Genomic DNA, 20,990 nt, shown 5'->3' on the forward strand with positions numbered 1-20,990 from the left:
CTACAACCCATTTCCCGCAGTCACTGCATCCTATTTCACTCAGACACTGCATCCCATTCGCACAGTCAGTGCATCCCATTACCGTCAGTCACTGCATCCCATTTCCACAAGTCACTGCATCCCATTATCCTCAGTCACTGCATCCCAGTTCACACAGTCACTGCATCCCATTTCACTGAGTCACTGCATCCCGTTTCACTGAGTCACTGAATTGCATTTGTTGTTCTCACTTGAATGCAATGGTCATGATTCTCCTCCAATGGCTTGTCATGTATTTCCAATGCAAAATTTTACCAAGTTTTGATTTTCAATTTTGATTACGTGTGTTTCCTCTATTCTGTAAGATGCTGCAATAAACTCAAATTTGATAAATCATAATTCAACCACCATTACCTACAGAGTTCATTTCATCAAACAGATCCAATTAGAATTGTCACATTCCCAAATCCTGAATCAAGTTTTTCTAATTATGGGCCACGTGGTGAAGAAAAAAGACACAGAGTCAGAGAGATGTACAGTAGGGAAACAGATCCTTTGGCCCAATTTGTCTATGTTGACCAGATATCCTAAATTAATTTCGTCCCATTTGCCAGCATTTGGTCCATATTCCTCTCAACCCATCCTATTCATATACCCATCCACATGCCTTCAAACGTACAAGCCTCCACCACTTCCTCTGGCAGCTCATTCCATACATGCACCACTATGAAAAAAGTCGGGTCCATTTTAAATCTTCCCTCTCTCATTTTTAACCAATTCCATCCAGTTTTGGCTTCCAGCAATCCGGGGAAAAGATCTTGGCTGTTCGCTCTATCCACGTCCCTCGTAATTGTATAAACTTCTATATGGTCAGCCCTGAGCTCCAAAGTTCCAAGAAATAGCTGCCTATTCAAGCCCACGGTATACCTCCAACCTCCGATGCTCGTAACATCGTTGTAGATCTTCTCTGAACCCTTGCAAGTTCACAACATACAACAATACAGCGCAGAACAGGCCCTTCGGCCCTCAATGTTGCGCCGACATCCTTCCTCTCGCAAGGAGACCAAAATCGATTGCAGTATTCCAAAAGCAGCCTAACCAACGTCCTATATGGCTTCTAAGTGATCTCCCAACTCCGATACTCAATGCACTGACCGATAAAGGCGAGCACACCAAATGTCTCCTTCATATCCTTTCTACCGGTGGCTGTACTTTGATGGAACTACAAAACTGCACTCCAGCGTCTCTTTATTAAGCAACACTCCCCACAACCTTCAGTGTATACGTGCTGCCCTGATTGGCCTTTCCAAAATGTAGCACCTCACATTTATCTGACCTCAACTCCATCTGCCACTCCTCAGTTTATTGGCCCTTGTCAATGTCCCATTGTATTCTGAGGTGACCTTCTTGGCTGGCTACAATACCTTAAATCATTGGGAAACTTACTAACCACACCTTCTATTTTCATATCCAAATCATTGCATCACTTCAACTCCCCCTCCCACTCCATGAACAACATGTCCATCCTGGGCCTCTTCCAGTGTCACAACCACACCACCCAGAAACTGGAGGAGCAGCACCTCATATTCCGCCTTGGGAGCTTCCAACTCAATAGCCTCAATATGGACTTTGCCACCCTCAAAATCTCCCCATCCATCAGCCTCATCTCAACACTAGTTCCTCCCCTCATGCCCACCTCCACGACCTGTCCACCTTCTCTCCCACCTATCCACAAATTTTTCGGAATGGCAACCAGTGACGATTGGTGTCCCGCAGGGTTCAGTGTCGGGGCCGCAGCTGGTCACCTTATGTATTGATGATCTGGATGAAGGGACCGGGGTCATTCTGGCGAAGTTTTTCGATGATACAAAGATAGGTGGACGGGCAGGTGGAGAGGCGGCAGAAAGATTTCGACAGTTTTAGGAGAGTGGTCCACGAAATGGCTGATGAAATTCAATGTGAGTAAATGTGGGGTTTTGCACTTTGGTAAAAAGAATATAGGCATGGACTATTTTCTAAATGGTGAGAAAATTCTTAAAGCACAAGTACAAAGGGATCTAGAAGTGTTGGTCCAGGAAGGTTAACTTGCAGGTAGAGTCCATGATTAAGAAAGCGAACGTCATGTTGTCCTTTATCTCAAGAGGGTTGGAATATAAAAGCAGCGATGTGCTTCTGAAACTTTATAAAGCTCTAGTTCGGCCCCATTTAGAATACTGTGTCCAATTTTGGGCCCCACGCCTCAGAAAGGACATACTAGCCCTGGAGCGTGTCCAGCGGAGATTCACACAGATGATCCCTGGAGTGGTAGGTTTGACATATGATGAACGGCTAAGGACTCTGGGATTGTACTAATTCGAGCTGAGAAGGTTGAGGGGAGATCTAAGAGAAACTTACAACATAATGTATGGCTTGGAAGGGGTGGACGCGAGGAAGTTGTTTCCGTTAGCCCGGGAGACGAGGACCCGTGGGCACAGCCTTAAAATTAGAGGGGGTAAATTTAAAACGGAAATGAGATGGCATTTGTAAAGCCAGAAAGTGGCGGGCTTGTGGAAATCATTGCCACGGAGTGCAGTCGGAGCCAGGACGTTGTCTGCCTTCAAGGCAGAGATTGACAAATTCTTGATCTCACAAGGAATCAAGGGCAACAGGGAGAGTGCAGGGAAGTGGAGTTGAAATGCCCCTGAGCCATGGTTTAAATGGCGGAGTGGACTTGATGGGCCGAATGGCCACACTTCCATTCCGATGTCTCCTGGTCTTAAGTTAAAGGGGCAGACATGAAGCCAGTAGAGGTGAGTGTCGGTGCGGAGGTAGGGAGGGGATATGTCAGTCTGGGGCGGACGGACAGGTCAAGGGGGCAGGAAGAGGTTCGTTGGTAGGAAATGGGGGTTTGGCTTGAGCTGGGAGGAGGGGATCGGTCAGAGGAAGAACAGATTAGGGAGGTGAGGACGAGCTGGGCTGGTTTTGGGATGCAGTGGTGGGAGGGGAGATTTTGGAGCTTGTGAAATCCACGTTGATAGCATTGGTCTGCAGAGCTCCCAAGGCTCAGTTAAGGAAGGACAATAAACACTGGTCAGTCAGTCATACATCCAGCAAAAAACGTTTATTTTTTTGAAAAAAAGGATGCATCTGTTAATCAAGTGGCAAAGCATTATCGAGTTTTGAGAAGATTTGTCGCTCAGGGTTGAGGTTCTGGATGTAAGATTGCTCACTGAGCTGGAAGGTTAGTTTGCAGACGTTTCGGCACCATTCCAGGTAAAATCATCAGGGAGCCTCCGGGGAAGCGCTGGAGTTAGGTCCCGCCTTCTCTTTAAGTGTTCCGGTTTCCTTGGGTTGGTGATGTCATTTCCGGTTCCTTTTCTCAGAGGATGGGAGATGGATTTGGCGCCAACGTGTTCTCCCGAGTGTGGTTTGTGTATGGCATGAACTGCCAGAGGAGTGACAGAGGCTGTTATACTCACAGTATTGAGAAGTCACCGGCAGGGACACATGAATAGGAAGGGGCTGGAGGGATATGGGCTCCAGGCTGGCAAACAGAACTAGTCAGTTACGGTGTCTGGTCGGCCTGGAGGAGTTGGACTGAAGGGTCTGTTTCCCTGCTGTACAACTCTGCGACTCTGTCTCTGTCTCTCTCTCTGTCTCTCTCTCTCCCATTTTCTCCAAACCCACCCCCCGCCACACACACAATTTCTGTCTCTCCATCTCTCTGTGTGTGCCTCACTCTATGTCTCTGTCTTTCTCTCTCTGTCGTCTTATCTCTGCCACCTTACTGTGCACTTCTGTCTCTCTCCTTCTCTTTCACTCTGTCTCTTTGGTGTGTGTGTGTGTGTGTGTGTGTGTGTGTGTGTGCGCGCGCGCGCGCGCGCCCCTCTCTGTCTCTCCTCTTGTCTCTGCCTCCCTGTGTGTGTGCTTCTGCCGTTCTCTCACGCCCTGTCTCTCCATCTCTCCCTGTGAACTTCTCTCTCCCTGCCCTTTCCCTGTGTCTCTCTTCCTCTCTATCCGAGCCTGTCCACTCGCTCAGCAGGGAGCGTTGTGAGTTTGTTTGAACAAAGTTTAAAAATCTCTGTTTAAACCCAACCCATCCGCAATCAGACTGCATTTCTAATCCTCTCTCTCTCTCTCTCTCTCACACACACAGTCTGTGTCTTTCTCCCTCTCAGTCAATCCCCTTCCTCTCCTGTTCCTACTCACGCCTTTTTCCCCCTCTGCCTCAGCGACGAGTCCGCTGTCTGGATCCCTTTTCCCGGGAGGGGGCTGAGGGCCCAGCTGTTCGGCAGTGGGGATCATCGCACCACGCTCCCAGACCCCTACAACCTCCTGTTCTCCAGCGGCCTCCAGCATGACCACCGGGCTGGGAGCAGGCATCCGGGCTGCTGGAGCGCTCGTTGCTCAGTGGCTCGGCCCTGCGCCGCCTGTGCCGGGAGCGGGGATCCGAGGTGGGAGAAGGCCTCTTCACCCGGCTCCTGGGCACAGCTACCTGCCTGAACAGCTGCCTGGCACCGAGCCTGCTCTCCCCGAGCCCCCGGCCGCGGGTCCGCGATGCCTTCCGTAGCTGAGCAGCCTACAACTATGTCCTACTGCCAGGTAAGCTGGGGGTGGTGGTTGTTGTGAAGGGAGGACTGGGGACATGAGCTCGGTCCCTGTTTCACATCCTGTGCCACTCCTATCCCAAAGCGAGGGGTTGGGAATGGATGTTTTGGGGGTGAGAATTCCCCCCTCCCCGGGTGAGGGGAAGGCTGGGGACATTGGGAGGGTGTCTATTATACAGCCCTGCGCGGGTTTCCGTAGCTGAACAGCCTACAGCTCTCGTACTACAAGGTAAAGGGAAGGAGGGGGATGGGATGGGGTGGGGGTTGGAGGATAGCCGTCCTGGAAGTTCGGGGACATGGGGAGAGTCACTATCGTACAGCCCTGTGCCTGAGTGGCCTACAGCTACTGCAAAAGGGTCATGGTCGGGCTTGGGTTAGGAGAGGGGTGTTTTTGGGAGGTTTGGGGTCACGGGCAGCGCCGCTTTCTGCAGCCGAACAGCTATTGCCGCAAGATAGGATGGGAGGGGGTGTTTCAGGAGCGAAGGGATACCCCCTCCACCCGCCACTGTGGGAAGTAGGATCTTTATCGCACAGCCCTCCGTAGCCGAATAGTACTCCGATGACAAGGTGAGAAGGGAGGCGGGGCTCCCAGGGATGAGGGAAGGACACCACCACTGTCAGTATCAGGTTTGGGGGGTGGTAGTAGGGGGGTGAGCATAGCTCTTCCTGGAGCTGAGGGGAGCTCCTGATGCCCTGCGCCAAGCGAACAGCCGAGATGGAGCCGCAGCTCTCCGACCTCAAGGGGACCCTGTCCCAGAGGCTGGAGCATTTCCAGCCGGAGCTCTGAGGGAAAGGGTCATCGCACCCAAAACGCTACCTCGGGACTTTTTCTTCACAGATGCTGAGCATTTCTAGCAACTTGTGTTTACATTTCCACCCGGAGGTGGGTTTGTGGAGAGACACCATGGGACGGGAATGGGTGTGGGGTTTGATGGGGCAGTCACAGAGACTGTCCAGAGAGAGAGAGAGAGGCAACCCCTGTGTCACGGTTTGGAAAATCTCCGGCAGTTCTTCATTTCTCTCTCAGCCGAAGGCGCTGCGTGCTTTGGTTTCCTTTGCTCTTGTACTCTCTCCCCCTGTGAATAAAGCCAGAGTGAGTTTGTTGGGGGAGAGAGAGAGAGAGAGAGAAGGGACAGAAAGATGGAAATAAGGGAACATGACAAGGGAGTGAAATTAGAGCCAGCAGAGGTGAGAGAGGGGGAGAGAATCAGAGGGAGGGAGGAAGAGCAAGAAAACACAAACAAAAGAGAATGGGGGGTAACAAGGTGTTGATGTGGATGAACACAGCAGGACAAGCAGCATCAGAGACGCAGGGAAGCTGATGTCAGCCTGTCTGCTGTGTTCATCTCCTTTCCTCCTTTCCCCCCACCCTCATCCTGCTCCTTTCCCCCCTCCCCTCGTCCTGCTCCTTTCCCCCTTCCCCTCGTCCTGCTCCTGCTCCTTTCGCCCCCTGCCCTCATTCTGCTCCTTTCGCACCCCCCGCTTCGTCCTGCTCCTTTCGCACCCCCTGCCTCGTCCTGCTCCTTTCGCTCCCCCACTCGTCCTGCTCCTTTCGCTCCCCCACTCATCCTGCTCCTTTCGCTCCCCCCCTCGTCCTGCTCCTTTCGCCCCCCTCTTGTCCTGCTCCTTTCGCCCCCCCGGTCCTGCTCCTTTCGCCCCCCCCACCGTCCTGCTCTTTTCGCACCCGCCCCCCCCCCCACCCGTCCTGCTCCAGCCATCTGTCCCTCCCTCCTTCCCTCCCTCCCTCCTTCCAACCGTCCGTTCCTCCATCCCTCCAGCCATCCGTTCTTCATAATTGGGCTTAGCCAGCAACATCCACATCCCGTGAATATAAAAAGAATCCTCCAGGCTACCTGTGCCAATTGGATTCATGGTTTATTGTAACATCTTTCTTACAAGATCCGATTACCTCTTGGTCTATCGACTGTATGCTCTCCTGGGACTGTATCTTCTGTCAGGGGATGTATGAATCTGAAACTATCACAGCTGTGACGACTTTCCTTTGCTGTTCATCTCTCTACCAAAACTGATTCTATATTTTGCCTCGGAGCCAGTTAGCTCAGTTGGCTGGTTTGTAATTCAGAGTGATACCAACAGTATGGAATCCTACACTGTCTGAAGTTACTATGAAGGAGTCTCCTTCTCAACCTGTCTCCTCATCTGAGGTGTGGCAACCTTCAATTTAAACCACCTCCAGTTATCTCTCTCTACTGTGAGAGCAGTCCTGTGGTCCCATCTGGGACTATAGTGACTTTGAATCTCCAAACCAAGATAATTTCTCACCAATGTATTGATCTCATCTTTGACTCAATACACAAAACCAAAAAAATGAAACTCAATGAGATGAATTTTGGATCAGTAATTATACATGGCATAATTGGTCAAAAAATGCACTATTGTTAAAATAATTAGCAATTCAACCAGAAAGGCCACTAATGTGAATCCTGGATCTGTGTATCATGTGAAATTACTGAATTGTATAGTTTTAGTATTTGACCACAAGATGGAGAATTCTGTTCAGGTGATGTTGTAGCCAGAAGGTAGAAAGATGAGAGAAATGTTTGGAGAGATATGGGCCAAGCACAGGCAGGTGGAACTAGTTCAGTTTGGGATTGTGATCAGCATAGACTGGTTGGACCAAAGGATCTTTTTTGATGCTGTATGACTCTATGAAACTCAAGCTTAATTGTTCGAAACTCACATTCAGACATATCTAACCTTTATCGTAATCTTACAGAAAGATAGCGACTTTATCCCTCAGAATTGCAGACTCTTTAATTTTACATCCTCAAAGACATTTAGCAGAGATAGCATGGATTATAGAGTGAGTTGAGTAGATTGGTTCAATATTAATTCTTAACTAAATTTGATTTATTTTACATTTTTAGACAACATCAGGTGAAGATGTGCGTGATTTCAGCAAGGTGCTGAAAAATAAGTTCAGATCAAAGAAATACTTTGCCAAACATCCTCGCTTGGGTTATTTACCAGTACAAACAGTTCTAGAAGGCGAGAACCTTGAGACGTAAGTATATTGATGTGAGATTTACTAATGTATCAATGCCCATTTGGGAGTTGACAAATATTGCAGCATTATTCATTCTGCAGCTTTGCAGGAGAGTGAGGTTGTCCATTTGCGCATATGTCAGAAGTACACAATACAAAAACGGGGGGGCTTAACTGATATCATTCGTCCTCTCGCCTTCAAAACAGCGTAGTTACTCAGAGAGTACATCTGCTGAGGACTTGTTGATACTGTCACTAACGTGCAACCTTCCTTGATATCTTTCTCTGTCCTCCAGTTCTGTCTTTAAAAGCTACAATCAATTACCCTCTCCTCAAAAGAAAAGAACCTTTGGCTGAACATAGAACAAAGAACAGTATAGGCCCTTCGGCCTACAATGTTGTGCTGACCTATTATCCCATTAAGATCAAACTACCCTGCATACCCTTCATTTTACTGTCCTTCATGTGCCTCTGCAAGAGTCGCTTAAAAGTCTCTAAATGTATCTGACTCCATTACCACTGCCAGCAGCGCATTCCACACACCCGCCACTCTCTGTGTAAAGAACTTAGCTCTGACATCTCCCCTATTCCTTCCTCCAGTCACCTTAAAATTTCTCCCCCTAGTAATAGTCATTTCTGCTCTGGGAAAAAAATCTCTGACTATCCACTCCAGCGATGCCTCTCATCATCTTGTATACCTCTATCAAGTAACCTCTCATTCTTCTTTGCTCCAATGAAAAAAGTCCTCGCCCCCTCAACCCTTCCTCAGAAGACCTGCCGTCCATTCCATACAGCATCCTGCTAAATCTCCTCTGCACCCTCTCTAAAGCTTCCACATCCTCCCTGTAATGAAGCGACCAGAACTGAAGGCAATATTCCAAGCGCTGCTCCATCCCCATGAACGAATGCTCGATTCCAAATCCCTTTCCTCTTGATGCTTTAAATTCATTGCTGTATTTCGTGTAATTTCATACTTGAATTCACCGGATCAACTTGGCCCTGCATTTCTGAGACGCTCACAGGGACCGGCCCCCCGCAGCCCTCTCCCGCTCACGGCGATTTCCCCTGCAGCCCCCTCCCGCTGGCGGCGGCCCTACCCTCCTCCTCCCTCCACCCCCCCTACCCTCCTCCTCCCTCCATCCACCTCCCCCCCTCCTCCCTTCACCTCCTTTGTTATCACGGAGGCGGAGGAGGAGTGGGCTGGGGGGCATTGGTGGAGGCGGAGGAGGAGGATGAGAGGTAAGGGGAACTGCAGATGCTGGAGAATCCACGTTAGAACATAGAACATAGAACATAGAACAGTACAGCACAGAACAGGCCCTTCAGCCCACAATGTTGTGCCGACCATTGATCCTCATGGATGCACCCTCAAATTTCTGTGACCATATGCATGTCCAGCAGTCTCTTAAATGACCCCAATGACCTTGCTTCCACAACTGCTGCTGGCAACGCATTCCATGCTCTCACAACTCTCTGCGTAAAGAACCTGCCTCTGACATCCCCTCTATACTTTCCACCAACCAGCTTAAAACTATGACCCCTCGTGCTAGCCATTTCTGCCCTGGGAAATAGTCTCTGGCTATCGACTCTATCTATGCCTCTCATTATCTTGTATACCTCAATTAGGTCCCCTCTCCTCCTCCTTTTCTCCAATGAAAAGAGACCGAGCTCAGTCAACCTCTCTTCATAAGATAAGCCCTCCAGTCCAGGCAGCATCCTGGTAAACCTCCTCTGAACCCTCTCCAAAGCATCCACATCTTTCCTATAATAGGGCGCCCAGAACTGGACGTTAACGAAGTGTGGAGCTGGATGAACACAGCAGGCCAAGCAGCATCTCAGGAGCACAAAAGCTGACGTTTTGGGCCCAGACCCTTCATCAGAGACGGGGATGGGGAGAGGGAACTGGAATAAATAGGGAGAGAGGGAGAGGCGGTCCGAAGATGGAGAGAAAACAAGATAGGTGGAGAGGATAGTATAGGTGAGGAGGTCGGGAGAGGACAGGTCAGTCCAGGGAAGATGGACAGATCAAGGAGGCAGGATGAGGTAGAGGTAGGAAACGGAGGTGTGGCTTGAGGTGGGACAGAGGGATGGGTGAGAGGAAGAACAGGTTTGGGAAGCAGAGACAGGCTGAGCTGGTTTTGGGATGCAGTTGGGGGAGGGGACGAGCTGAGCTGGTTTTGGGATGCAGTGGGGGGAGGGGACAAGCTGAGCTGGTTTAGGGATGCAGTGGGGGAAGGGGAGATTTTGAAGCTTGTTTTCTCTCCATCTTCGGTCCGCCTCCCCCTCTCTGCCTATTTAATCCAGTCTCTGATGGAGGGTCCAGGCCCAAAACGCCAGCTTTTGTGCTCCTGAGATGCTGCTTGGCCTGTTGTGTTCATCCAGCTCCACACTTTGTTAACGTGGATTCTCCAGCATCTGCATTTCCCATTATCTCTCCCCCTCCTCCTCCGCCCCCAACCACCCTCCTCCTCAACCTCCTCCTTCTCCTCCACTACCCCCACCCGCCTCCTCCTCCACTCCCCACTACTGCCTCCTCCTCCTCCACTCCACCCACCACCCTCCTCCTCTTCCCATAAACCCCCCTCCTCCTCTTCCCATAAACCCCACTCTGCCTCTTCCCCCAACCCCGCTGCTCCTCTTCCCCCAACCCCGCTGCTCCTCTTCCCCCAACACCACTTCTCCTCTCACCCTCACCCTCGTCCTCCTCCTCTCACCCCCACCCTCCTCCTCCTCCTCCTCCTTTCCCACCCACCCGCCTCCTCCTCCTTTGCCCACCCTCCTCCTTACAGCCACTTGCCCCCTCCGTCCTGACCCGCTCACAGTGACTTTCCCCCTCCATCCTCACCTGCTCACAGCCGCTGCCCCCGCAGCCCTGATCCACTTGCAGCGGTTTGCCCTCGCAGTCCTGTCCCGCTGACAGGGACTGGCCCCTGCAGCCCTTTCCCGATAGCAGCGGTTTGCCCCCTGCAGCCCTGTCCCGCTCACAGCGGTTTGCCCCCGCAGCTCTGTCCCGCTCGCAGGGACTGGCTCCCGCAGCCCTGACCCGCTCGCAGGGACTGCCCCCCTGCAGCCCTGACCCGCTGACAGGGTCTGGCCCCGGCAGCCCTGACCCGCTCACAGCGATTTCCACCCACCATTCCTGTTGCTCTGACAGGGACTGGCCCCCGCAGTCCTGTTACGCTTACAGGGACTGGCCCCCGCAGCCCTGACCCGCTCACAGGGACTGCCCCCCGCAGCCCTGACCTGCTCACAGGGACTGGTATCCGCAGCCCTGACCAGCTCACACGGACTGGCCCCAGCAGCCCTCTCCCGCTCATAGGGTCTGGCCTCCGCAGCCCTGACCCACTCACAGGGACTGGCCTCCGCAGCCCTGACCCGCTCACAGGGACTGGCCCCCGCAGCCCTGACCAGCTCACAGGGACGGGCCCCAGCAGCCCTGACCCGCTCACATGGACTGGCTCCCGCAGCCCTGACCCGCTCACAGGGACTGGCCCCCGCAGCCCTGACCAGCTCACAGGGACTGGCCCCAGCAGCCCTGACCCGCTCACATGGACTGGCCCCCGCAGCCCTCACCCGCTCACAGGGACTGGCCTCCGCAGCCCTGACCCACTCACAGGGACTGGCCTCCGCAGCCCTGACCCACTCACAGGGACTGGCCCCTGCAGCCCTGACTCGCTGAGAGGTACTGGCTCCCGGAGCCCTGACCCGCTCACAGCGATTTGCGCCCAGAAGTCTTGTTACGCTGACAGGGACTGGCCCCCACAGCCCTGTGACGCTCACAGGGACTGGCCCCCGCAGCCACGACCCGCTGACAGGGACTGGCCCCCGCGGTCCTGTCGCGCTCACAGGGACTGGCCCCCGCAGCCCTGACCCGCTCACAGGGACTGGCCCCTGCAGCCCTGACCCGCTCACAGGGACTGGCCCCTGCAGCCCTCACCCGCTCGCAGGGACTGGCCCCCGCAGCCCTGACCCGCTCACACGGACTGGCCTCCGCAGCCCTCACCCGCTCACAGGGACTGGCCTCCGCAGCCCTGACCCACTCACAGGGACTGGCCTCCGCAGCCCTGACCTGCTCACAGGGACTGGCCTCCGCAGCCCTGTCCCACTCACAGGGACTGGCCCCCGCAGCCCTGACTCGCTGAGAGGTACTGGCTCCCGGAGCCCTGACCTGCTCACAGCGATTTGCGCCCAGCAGTCTTGTTGCGCTGACAGGGACTGGCCCCCGCAGCCCCGACCCGCTGACAGGGACAGGCCCCCGCAGTCCTGTCGCGCTCACAGGGACTGGCCCCTGCAGCCCTGACCCGCTCACAGGGACTGGCCCCTGCAGCCCTGACCCGCTCACAGGGACTGGCCCCTGCAGCCCTGACCCGCTCGCAGGGACTGGCCCCTGCAGCCCTGACCCGCTCGCAGGGACTGGCCCCCGCAGCCCTGACCCGCTCACAGCGATTTGCACCCACCAGTCCTGACGCGCTGACAGGCACTGGCACCCGCAACCCTGACCCGCTCACAGGGACTGGCCCTCCCTGCCCTGACCCGCTCACAGCATATGGCCCCCGCAGCCCTGACCCGCTCAAGGGGACCGGCCACTGCCGCCCTGACCCGCTCACGGGGACCGGCCCCCGCAGCCCTGACCCGCTCACGGGGACCGGCCCTCGCACACCTGACCTGCAAACGGGGACCGGCCCCCGCAGCCCTGACCCGCTCACGGGGACAGGACCCTTGCAGGCGGGTAGCGCTCACAGGGACAGGCCCCAGCAGCCCTGACCCGCTCACATGGACTGGCCCCTGCAGCCCTCACCCGCTCACAGGGACTGGCCTCCGCAGCCCTGACCCGCTCGCACGGAATGGCCTCCGCAGCCCTGACCCGCTCGCAGGTACTGGCCCCCGCAGCCCTGACCCGCTCACAGGGACTGCCCCCCGCAGCCCTGACCCGCTCACAGGGACTGTCCCCCGCAGCCCTGACCTGCTCACAGGGACTGGTATCCGCAGCCCTGACCAGCTCACACGGACTGGCCCCAGCAGCCCTGACCCGCTCACATGGACTGGCCCCTGCAGCCCTCTCCCGCTCATAGGGTCTGGCCTCCGCAGCCCTGACCCACTCACAGGGACTGGCGTCCGCAGCCCTGACCCGCTCACAGGGACTGGCCTCCGCAGCCCTGACCCACTGACAGGGACTGGCCCCCTGCAGTCCTCGCCCGCTCACAGGGTCTGGCCCCCGCAGCCCTGACCCGCTCACAGGGACTGGCCTCCCAAGCCCTGACCCGCTTACAGCATATGGCCCCCGCAGCCCTGACCCGCTCACAGGGACTGGTATCCGCAGACCTGACCCGCTCACAGGGACTGGCCCCCGCAGCCCTGACCCGCTCGCAGGTACTGGCCCCCGCAGCCCTGACCCGCTCACAGGGACTGCCCCCCGCAGCCCTGACCCGCTCACAGGGACTGTCCCCCGCAGCCCTGACCTGCTCACAGGGACTGGTATCCGCAGCCCTGACCAGCTCACACGGACTGGCCCCAGCAGCCCTGACCCGCTCACATGGACTGGCCCCTGCAGCCCTCTCCCGCTCATAGGGTCTGGCCTCCGCAGCCCTGACCCACTCACAGGGACTGGCCTCCGCAGCCCTGACCCGCTCACAGGGACTGGCCCCCGCAGCCCTGACCAGCTCACAGGGACGGGCCCCAGCAGCCCTGACCCGCTCACATGGACTGGCTCCCGCAGCCCTGACCCGCTCACAGGGACTGGCCCCCGCAGCCCTGACCAGCTCACAGGGACTGGCCCCAGCAGCCCTGACCCGCTCACATGGACTGGCCCCCGCAGCCCTCACCCGCTCACAGGGACTGGCCTCCGCAGCCCTGACCCACTCACAGGGACTGGCCTCCGCAGCCCTGACCCGCTCACAGGGACTGGCCCCCGCAGCCCTGACCCGCTCACAGGGACTGGCCCCTGCAGCCCTGACTCGCTGAGAGGTACTGGCTCCCGGAGCCCTGACCCGCTCACAGCGATTTGCGCCCAGAAGTCTTGTTACGCTGACAGGGACTGGCCCCCACAGCCCTGTGACGCTCACAGGGACTGTCCCCCGCAGCCACGACCCGCTGACAGGGACTGGCCCCCGCGGTCCTGTCGCGCTCACAGGGACTGGCCCCCGCAGCCCTGACCTGCTCACAGGGACTGTCCCCCGCAGCCCTGACCCGCTCACAGGGACTGTCCCCTGCAGCCCTGACCCGCTCGCAGGGACTGGCCCCCGCAGCCCTGACCCGCTCACAGCGATTTGCACCCACCAGTCCTGACGCGCTGACAGGGACTGGCACCCGCAACCCTGACCCGCTCACACGGACTGGCCCCAGCAGCCCTGACCCGCTCACATGGACTGGCCCCTGCAGCCCTCTCCCGCTCATAGGGTCTGGCCTCCGCAGCCCTGACCCACTCACAGGGACTGGCCTCCGCAGCCCTGACCCGCTCACAGGGACTGGCCCTCCCTGCCCTGACCCGCTCACAGCATATGGCTCCCGCAGCCCTGACCCGCTGACAGGGACTGGTATCCGCAGCCCTGACCCGCTCGCAGGGACTGGCCCCCTGCAGTCCTCGCCCGCTCACAGGGACTGGCCGACTGCAGCCCTGACCCGCTCACAGGGACTGGCCCCTGCAGCCCTGACCCGCTCGCAGGGACTGGCCCCCGCAGCCCTGACCCGCTCGCAGGGACTTGCCCCCGCAGACCTGTCGCGCTCACGGCGACCGGCCCCCGCAGCCCTGACCCGCTGACGGGGACCGGCCACCGCAGCCCTGACCCGCTCAAGGGGACCGGCCCCTGCCGCCCTGACCCGCTCACGGGGACCGGCGCCCGCAGCCCAGACCCGCTCACGGGGACCGGCCCCCGCAGCCCTGACCCGCTCACGGGGACCGGCCCTCGCACACCTGACCTGCAAACGGGAACCGGCCCCCGCAGCCCTGACCCGCTCACGGGGACAGGCCCCTTGCAGGCGGGTAGCGCTCACGGGGACCAGCCCCCACAGCCCTCTCCCGCTCACGGGGACTGGCCCCCGCAGCCCTGACCCGCTCACAGGGACTGGCCCCAGCAGCCCTGACCCGCTCACATGGACTGGCCCCTGCAGCCCTCTCCCGCTCATAGGGTCTGGCCTCCGCAGCCCTGACCCACTCACAGGGACTGGCCTCCGCAGCCCTGACCCGCTCACAGGGACTGGCCCTCCCTGCCCTGACCCGCTCACAGCATATGGCTCCCGCAGCCCTGACCCGCTGACAGGGACTGGTATCCGCAGCCCTGACCCGCTCGCAGGGACTGGCCCCCTGCAGTCCTCGCCCGCTCACAGGGACTGGCCGACTGCAGCCCTGACCCGCTCACAGGGACTGGCCCCTGCAGCCCTGACCCGCTCGCAGGGACTGGCCCCCGCAGCCCTGACCCGCTCGCAGGGACTTGCCCCCGCAGACCTGTCGCGCTCACGGCGACCGGCCCCCGCAGCCCTGACCCGCTGACGGGGACCGGCCACCGCAGCCCTGACCCGCTCAAGGGGACCGGCCCCTGCCGCCCTGACCCGCTCACGGGGACCGGCGCCCGCAGCCCAGACCCGCTCACGGGGACCGGCCCCCGCAGCCCTGACCCGCTCACGGGGACCGGCCCTCGCACACCTGACCTGCAAACGGGAACCGGCCCCCGCAGCCCTGACCCGCTCACGGGGACAGGCCCCTTGCAGGCGGGTAGCGCTCACGGGGACCAGCCCCCACAGCCCTCTCCCGCTCACGGGGACTGGCCCCCGCAGCCCTGACCCGCTCACAGGGACTGGCCCCCGCAGCCCTGACCCGCTCACAGGGACTGGCCCCCGCAGCCCTGACCAGCTCACAGGGACTGGCCCCAGCAGCCCTGACCCGCTCATATGGACTGGCCCCCGCAGCCCTCACCCGCTCACAGGGACTGGCCCCCGCAGCCCTGACCCGCTCACACGGACTGGCCTCCGCAGCCCTCACCCGCTCACAGGGACTGGCCTCCGCAGCCCTCACCCGCTCACAGGGACTGGCCTCCGCAGCCCTGACCCACTCACAGGGACTGGCCTCCGCAGCCCTGACCTGCTCACAGGGACTGGCCTCCGCAGCCCTGTCCCACTCACAGGGACTGGCCCCCGCAGCCCTGACTCGCTGAGAGGTACTGGCTCCCGGAGCCCTGACCTGCTCACAGCGATTTGCGCCCAGCAGTCTTGTTGCGCTGACAGGGACTGGCCCCCGCAGCCCCGACCCGCTGACAGGGACTGGCCCCCGCAGTCCTGTCGCGCTCACAGGGACTGGCCTCCGCAGTCCTGTCGCGCTCACAGGGACTGGCCCCTGCAGCCCTGACCCGCTCACAGGGACTGGCCCCTGCAGCCCTGACCAGCTCGCAGGGACTGGCCCCTGCAGCCCTGACCCGCTCGCAGGGACTGGCCCCCGCAGCCCTGACCCGCTCACAGCGATTTGCACCCACCAGTCCTGACGCGCTGACAGGCACGGGCACCCGCAACCCTGACCCGCTCACAGGGACTGGCCCACCCTGCCCTGACCCGCTCACAGCATATGGCCCCCGCAGCCCTGACCCGCTCACAGGGACTGGTATCCGCAGCCCTGACCCGCTCGCAGGGACTGGTATCCGCAGCCCTGACCCGCTCAAAGGGACTGCCCCCCGCAGCCCTGACCCGCTCACAGGGACTGTCCCCCGCAGCCCTGACCTGCTCACAGGGACTGGTATCCGCAGCCCTGACCAGCTCACACGGACTGGCCCCAGCAGCCCTGACCCGCTCACATGGACTGGCCCCTGCAGCCCTCTCCCGCTCATAGGGTCTGGCCTCCGCAGCCCTGACCCACTCACAGGGACTGGCCTCCGCAGCCCTGACCCGCTCACAGGGACTGGCCTCCGCAGCCCTGACCCACTGACAGGGACTGGCCCCCTGCAGTCCTCGCCCGCTCACAGGGTCTGGCCCCCGCAGCCCTGACCCGCTCACAGGGACTGGCCCCCCAAGCCCTGACCCGCTTACAGCATATGGCCCCCGCAGCCCTGACCCGCTCACAGGGACTGGTATCCGCAGACCTCTCCCGCTCACGGGTACTGGCCCCTGCAGCCCTGACCCGCTCACAGGGACTGGCCCCTGCAGCCCTGACCCGCTCGCAGGGACTGGCCCCTGCAGCCCTGACCCGCTCGCAGGGACTGGCCCCCGCAGCCCTGACCCGCTCGCAGGGACTTGCCCCCGCAGACCTGTCGCGCTCACGGCGACCGGCCCCCGCAGCCCTGACCCGCTGACGCGGACCGGCCACCGCAGCCCTGACCCGCTCAAGGGGACCGGCCCCTGCCGCCCTGACCCGCTCACGGGGACCGGCGCCCGCAGCCCAGACCCGCTCACGGGGACCGGCCCCCGCAGCCCTGACCCGCTCACGGGGACCGGCCCTCGCACACCTGACCTGCAAACGGGAACCGGCCCCCGCAGCCCTGACCCGCTCACGGGGACAGGCCCTTTGCAGGCGGGTAGCGCTCACGGGGACCAGCCCCCACAGCCCTCTCCCGCTCACGGGGACTGGCCCCCGCAGCCCTGACCCGCTCGCAGGGACTGGCCCCTGCAGCCCTGACCCGCTCGCAGGGACTGGCCCCCGCAGCCCTGACCCGCTCGCAGGGACTTGCCCCCGCAGACCTGTCGCGCTCACGGCGACCGGCCCCCGCAGCCCTGACCCGCTGACGGGGACCGGCCACCGCAGCCCTGACCCGCTCAAGGGGACCGGCCCCTGCCGCCCTGACCCGCTCACGGGGACCGGCGCCCGCAGCCCAGACCCGCTCACGGGGACCGGCCCCCGCAGCCCTGACCCGCTCACGGGGACCGGCCCTCGCACACCTGACCTGCAAACGGGAACCGGCCCCCGCAGCCCTGACCCGCTCACGGGGACAGGCCCCTTGCAGGCGGGTAGCGCTCACGGGGACCAGCCCCCACAGCCCTCTCCCGCTCACGGGGACTGGCCCCCGCAGCCCTGACCCGCTCACAGGGACTGGCCCCCGCAGCCCTGACCCGCTCACAGGGACTGGCCCCCGCAGCCCTGACCAGCTCACAGGGACTGTCCCCCGCAGCCCTGACCCGCTCACAGGGACTGTCCCCCGCAGCCCTGACCCGCTCACAGGGACTGTCCCCCGCAGCCCTGACCCGCTCACAGGGACTGTCCCCCGCAGCCCTGACCCACTCACAGGGACTATCCCCCGCAGCCCTGACCAGCTCACAGGGACAGGCCCCAGCAGCCCTGACCCGCTCACATGGACTGGCCCCTGCAGCCCTCACCTGCTCACAGGGACTGGCCTCCGCAGCCCTGACCCGCTCGCACGGAATGGCCTCCGCAGCCCTGACCCGCTCGCAGGTACTGGCCCCCGCAGCCCTGACCCGCTCACAGGGACTGCCCCCCGCAGCCCTGACCCGCTCACAGGGACTGTCCCCCGCAGCCCTGACCTGCTCACAGGGACTGGTATCCGCAGCCCTGACCAGCTCACACGGACTGGCCCCAGCAGCCCTGACCCGCTCACATGGACTGGCCCCTGCAGCCCTCTCCCGCTCATAGGGTCTGGCCTCCGCAGCCCTGACCCGCTCACAGGGACTGGCCTCCGCAGCCCTGACCCGCTCACAGGGACTGGCCTCCGCAGCCCTGACCCACTGACAGGGACTGGCCCTCTGCAGTCCTCGCCCGCTCACAGGGTCTGGCCCCCGCAGCCCTGACCCGCTCACAGGGACTGGCCACCCAAGCCCTGACCCGCTAACAGCATATGGCCCCCGCAGCCCTGACCCGCTCACAGGGACTGGTATCCGCAGACCTGACCCGCTCACTGGGACTGGCCCCCCAAGCCCTGACCCGCTTAGAGCATATGGCCCCCGCAGCCCTGACCCGCTCACAGGGACTGGCCCCCGCAGCCCTGACCCGCTCACAGGGACTGGTATCCGCAGCCCTGACCCGCTCGCAGGGACTGTCCCCCGCAGCCCTGACCCGCTCACAGGGACTGGTATCCGCAGCCCTGACCAGCTCACACGGACTGGCCCCAGCTGCCCTGACCCGCTCACATGGACTGGCCCCCGCAGCCCTCACCCGCTCACAGGGACTGGCCTCCGCAGCCCTGACCCACTCACAGGGACTGGCCTCCGCAGCCCTGACCCGCTCACAGGGACGGGCCCCCGCAGCCCTGACCCGCTCACAGGGACTGGCCCCTGCAGCCCTGACTCGCTGAGAGGTACTGGCTCCCGGAGCCCTGACCCGCTCACAGCGATTTGCGCCCAGAAGTCTTGTTACGCTGACAGGGACTGGCCCCCACAGCCCTGTGACGCTCACAGGGACTGGCCCCCGCAGCCACGACCCGCTGACAGGGACTGGCCCCCGCGGTCCTGTCGCGCTCACAGGGACTGGCCCCCGCAGCCCTGACCTGCTCACAGGGACTGGCCCCCGCAGCCCTGACCCGCTCACAGGGACTGTCCCCTGCAGCCCTGACCCGCTCGCAGGGACTGGCCCCCGCAGCCCTGACCCGCTCACAGCGATTTGCACCCACCAGTCCTGACGCGCTGACAGGGACTGGCACCCGCAACCCTGACCCGCTCACACGGACTGGCCCCAGCAGCCCTGACCCGCTCACATGGACTGGCCCCTGCAGCCCTCTCCCGCTCATAGGGTCTGGCCTCCGCAGCCCTGACCCGCTCACGGGGACCGGCCCTCGCACACCTGACCTGCAAACGGGAACCGGCCCCCACAGCCCTGACCCGCTCACGGGGACAGGCCCCTTGCAGGCGGGTAGCGCTCACGGGGACCAGCCCCCACAGCCCTCTCCCGCTCACGGGGACTGGCCCCCGCAGCCCTGACCCGCTCACAGGGACTGGCCCCCGCAGCCCTGACCCGCACACAGGGACTGGCCCCCGCAGCCCTGACCAGCTCACAGGGACTGTCCCCCGCAGCCCTGACCCGCTCACAGGGACTGTCCCCCGCAGCCCTGACCCGCTCACAGGGACTGTCCCCCGCAGCCCTGACCCGCTCACAGGGACTGTCCCCCGCAGCCCTGACCCGCTCACAGGGACTGTCCCCCGCAGCCCTGACCCACTCACAGGGACTATCCCCCGCAGCCCTGACCAGCTCACAGGGACAGGCCCCAGCAGCCCTGACCCGCTCACATGGACTGGCCCCTGCAGCCCTCACCTGCTCACAGGGACTGGCCTCCGCAGCCCTGACCCGCTCGCACGGAATGGCCTCCGCAGCCCTGACCCGCTCGCAGGTACTGGCCCCCGCAGCCCTGACCCGCTCACAGGGACTGCCCCCCGCAGCCCTGACCCGCTCACAGGGACTGTCCCCCGCAGCCCTGACCTGCTCACAGGGACTGGTATCCGCAGCCCTGACCAGCTCACACGGACTGGCCCCAGCAGCCCTGACCCGCTCACATGGACTGGCCCCTGCAGCCCTGACCCGCTCAAGGGGACCGGCCCCTGCCGCCCTGACCCGCTCACGGGGACCGGCGCCCGCAGCCCAGACCCGCTCACGGGGACCGGCCCCCGCAGCCCTGACCCGCTCACGGGGACCGGCCCTCGCACACCTGACCTGCAAACGGGAACCGGCCCCCGCAGCCCTGACCCGCTCACGGGGACAGGCCCCTTGCAGGCGGGTAGCGCTCACGGGGACCAGCCCCCACAGCCCTCTCCCGCTCACGGGGACTGGCCCCCGCAGCCCTGACCCGCTCACAGGGACTGGCCCCCGCAGCCCTGACCCGCTCACAGGGACTGTCCCCCGCAGCCCTGACCAGCTCACAGGGACTGTCCCCCGCAGCCCTGACCCGCTCACAGGGACTGTCCCCCGCAGCCCTGACCCGCTCACAGGGACTGTCCCCCGCAGCCCTGACCCGCTCACAGGGACTGTCCCCCGCAGCCCTGACCCACTCACAGGGACTATCCCCCGCAGCCCTGACCAGCTCACAGGGACAGGCCCCAGCAGCCCTGACCCGCTCACATGGACTGGCCCCTGCAGCCCTCACCTGCTCACAGGGACTGGCCTCCGCAGCCCTGACCCGCTCGCACGGAATGGCCTCCGCAGCCCTGACCCGCTCGCAGGTACTGGCCCCCGCAGCCCTGACCCGCTCACAGGGACTGCCCCCCGCAGCCCTGACCCGCTCACAGGGACTGTCCCCCGCAGCCCTGACCTGCTCACAGGGACTGGTATCCGCAGCCCTGACCAGCTCACACGGACTGGCCCCAGCAGCCCTGACCCGCTCACATGGACTGGCCCCTGCAGCCCTCTCCCGCTCATAGGGTCTGGCCTCCGCAGCCCTGACCCGCTCACAGGGACTGGCCTCCGCAGCCCTGACCCGCTCACAGGGACTGGCCTCCGCAGCCCTGACCCACTGACAGGGACTGGCCCTCTGCAGTCCTCGCCCGCTCACAGGGTCTGGCCCC

The 20,990-nt window shown here is 61.5% G+C and overlaps 1 long non-coding RNA gene across 2 annotated transcripts in view; it reads left to right on the forward strand.

Moving 5' to 3' along the window:
• The first annotated feature begins 7,457 nt into the window (after positions 1–7,457).
• LOC132210985 (uncharacterized) overlaps positions 7,458–20,990 on the forward strand; it is a 101,919-nt gene continuing 88,386 nt past the window's right edge. For both annotated transcript variants that reach the window (XR_009447249.1, XR_009447250.1), the window contains exon 1: positions 7,458–7,590. This is a non-coding gene — a long non-coding RNA (uncharacterized LOC132210985). The remainder of the gene's footprint in view (positions 7,591–20,990) is intronic.

Source organism: Stegostoma tigrinum, chromosome 26 (assembly GCF_030684315.1).
Source record: "Stegostoma tigrinum isolate sSteTig4 chromosome 26, sSteTig4.hap1, whole genome shotgun sequence".
Classification (NCBI taxonomy): Eukaryota; Metazoa; Chordata; class Chondrichthyes; order Orectolobiformes; family Stegostomatidae; genus Stegostoma; species Stegostoma tigrinum.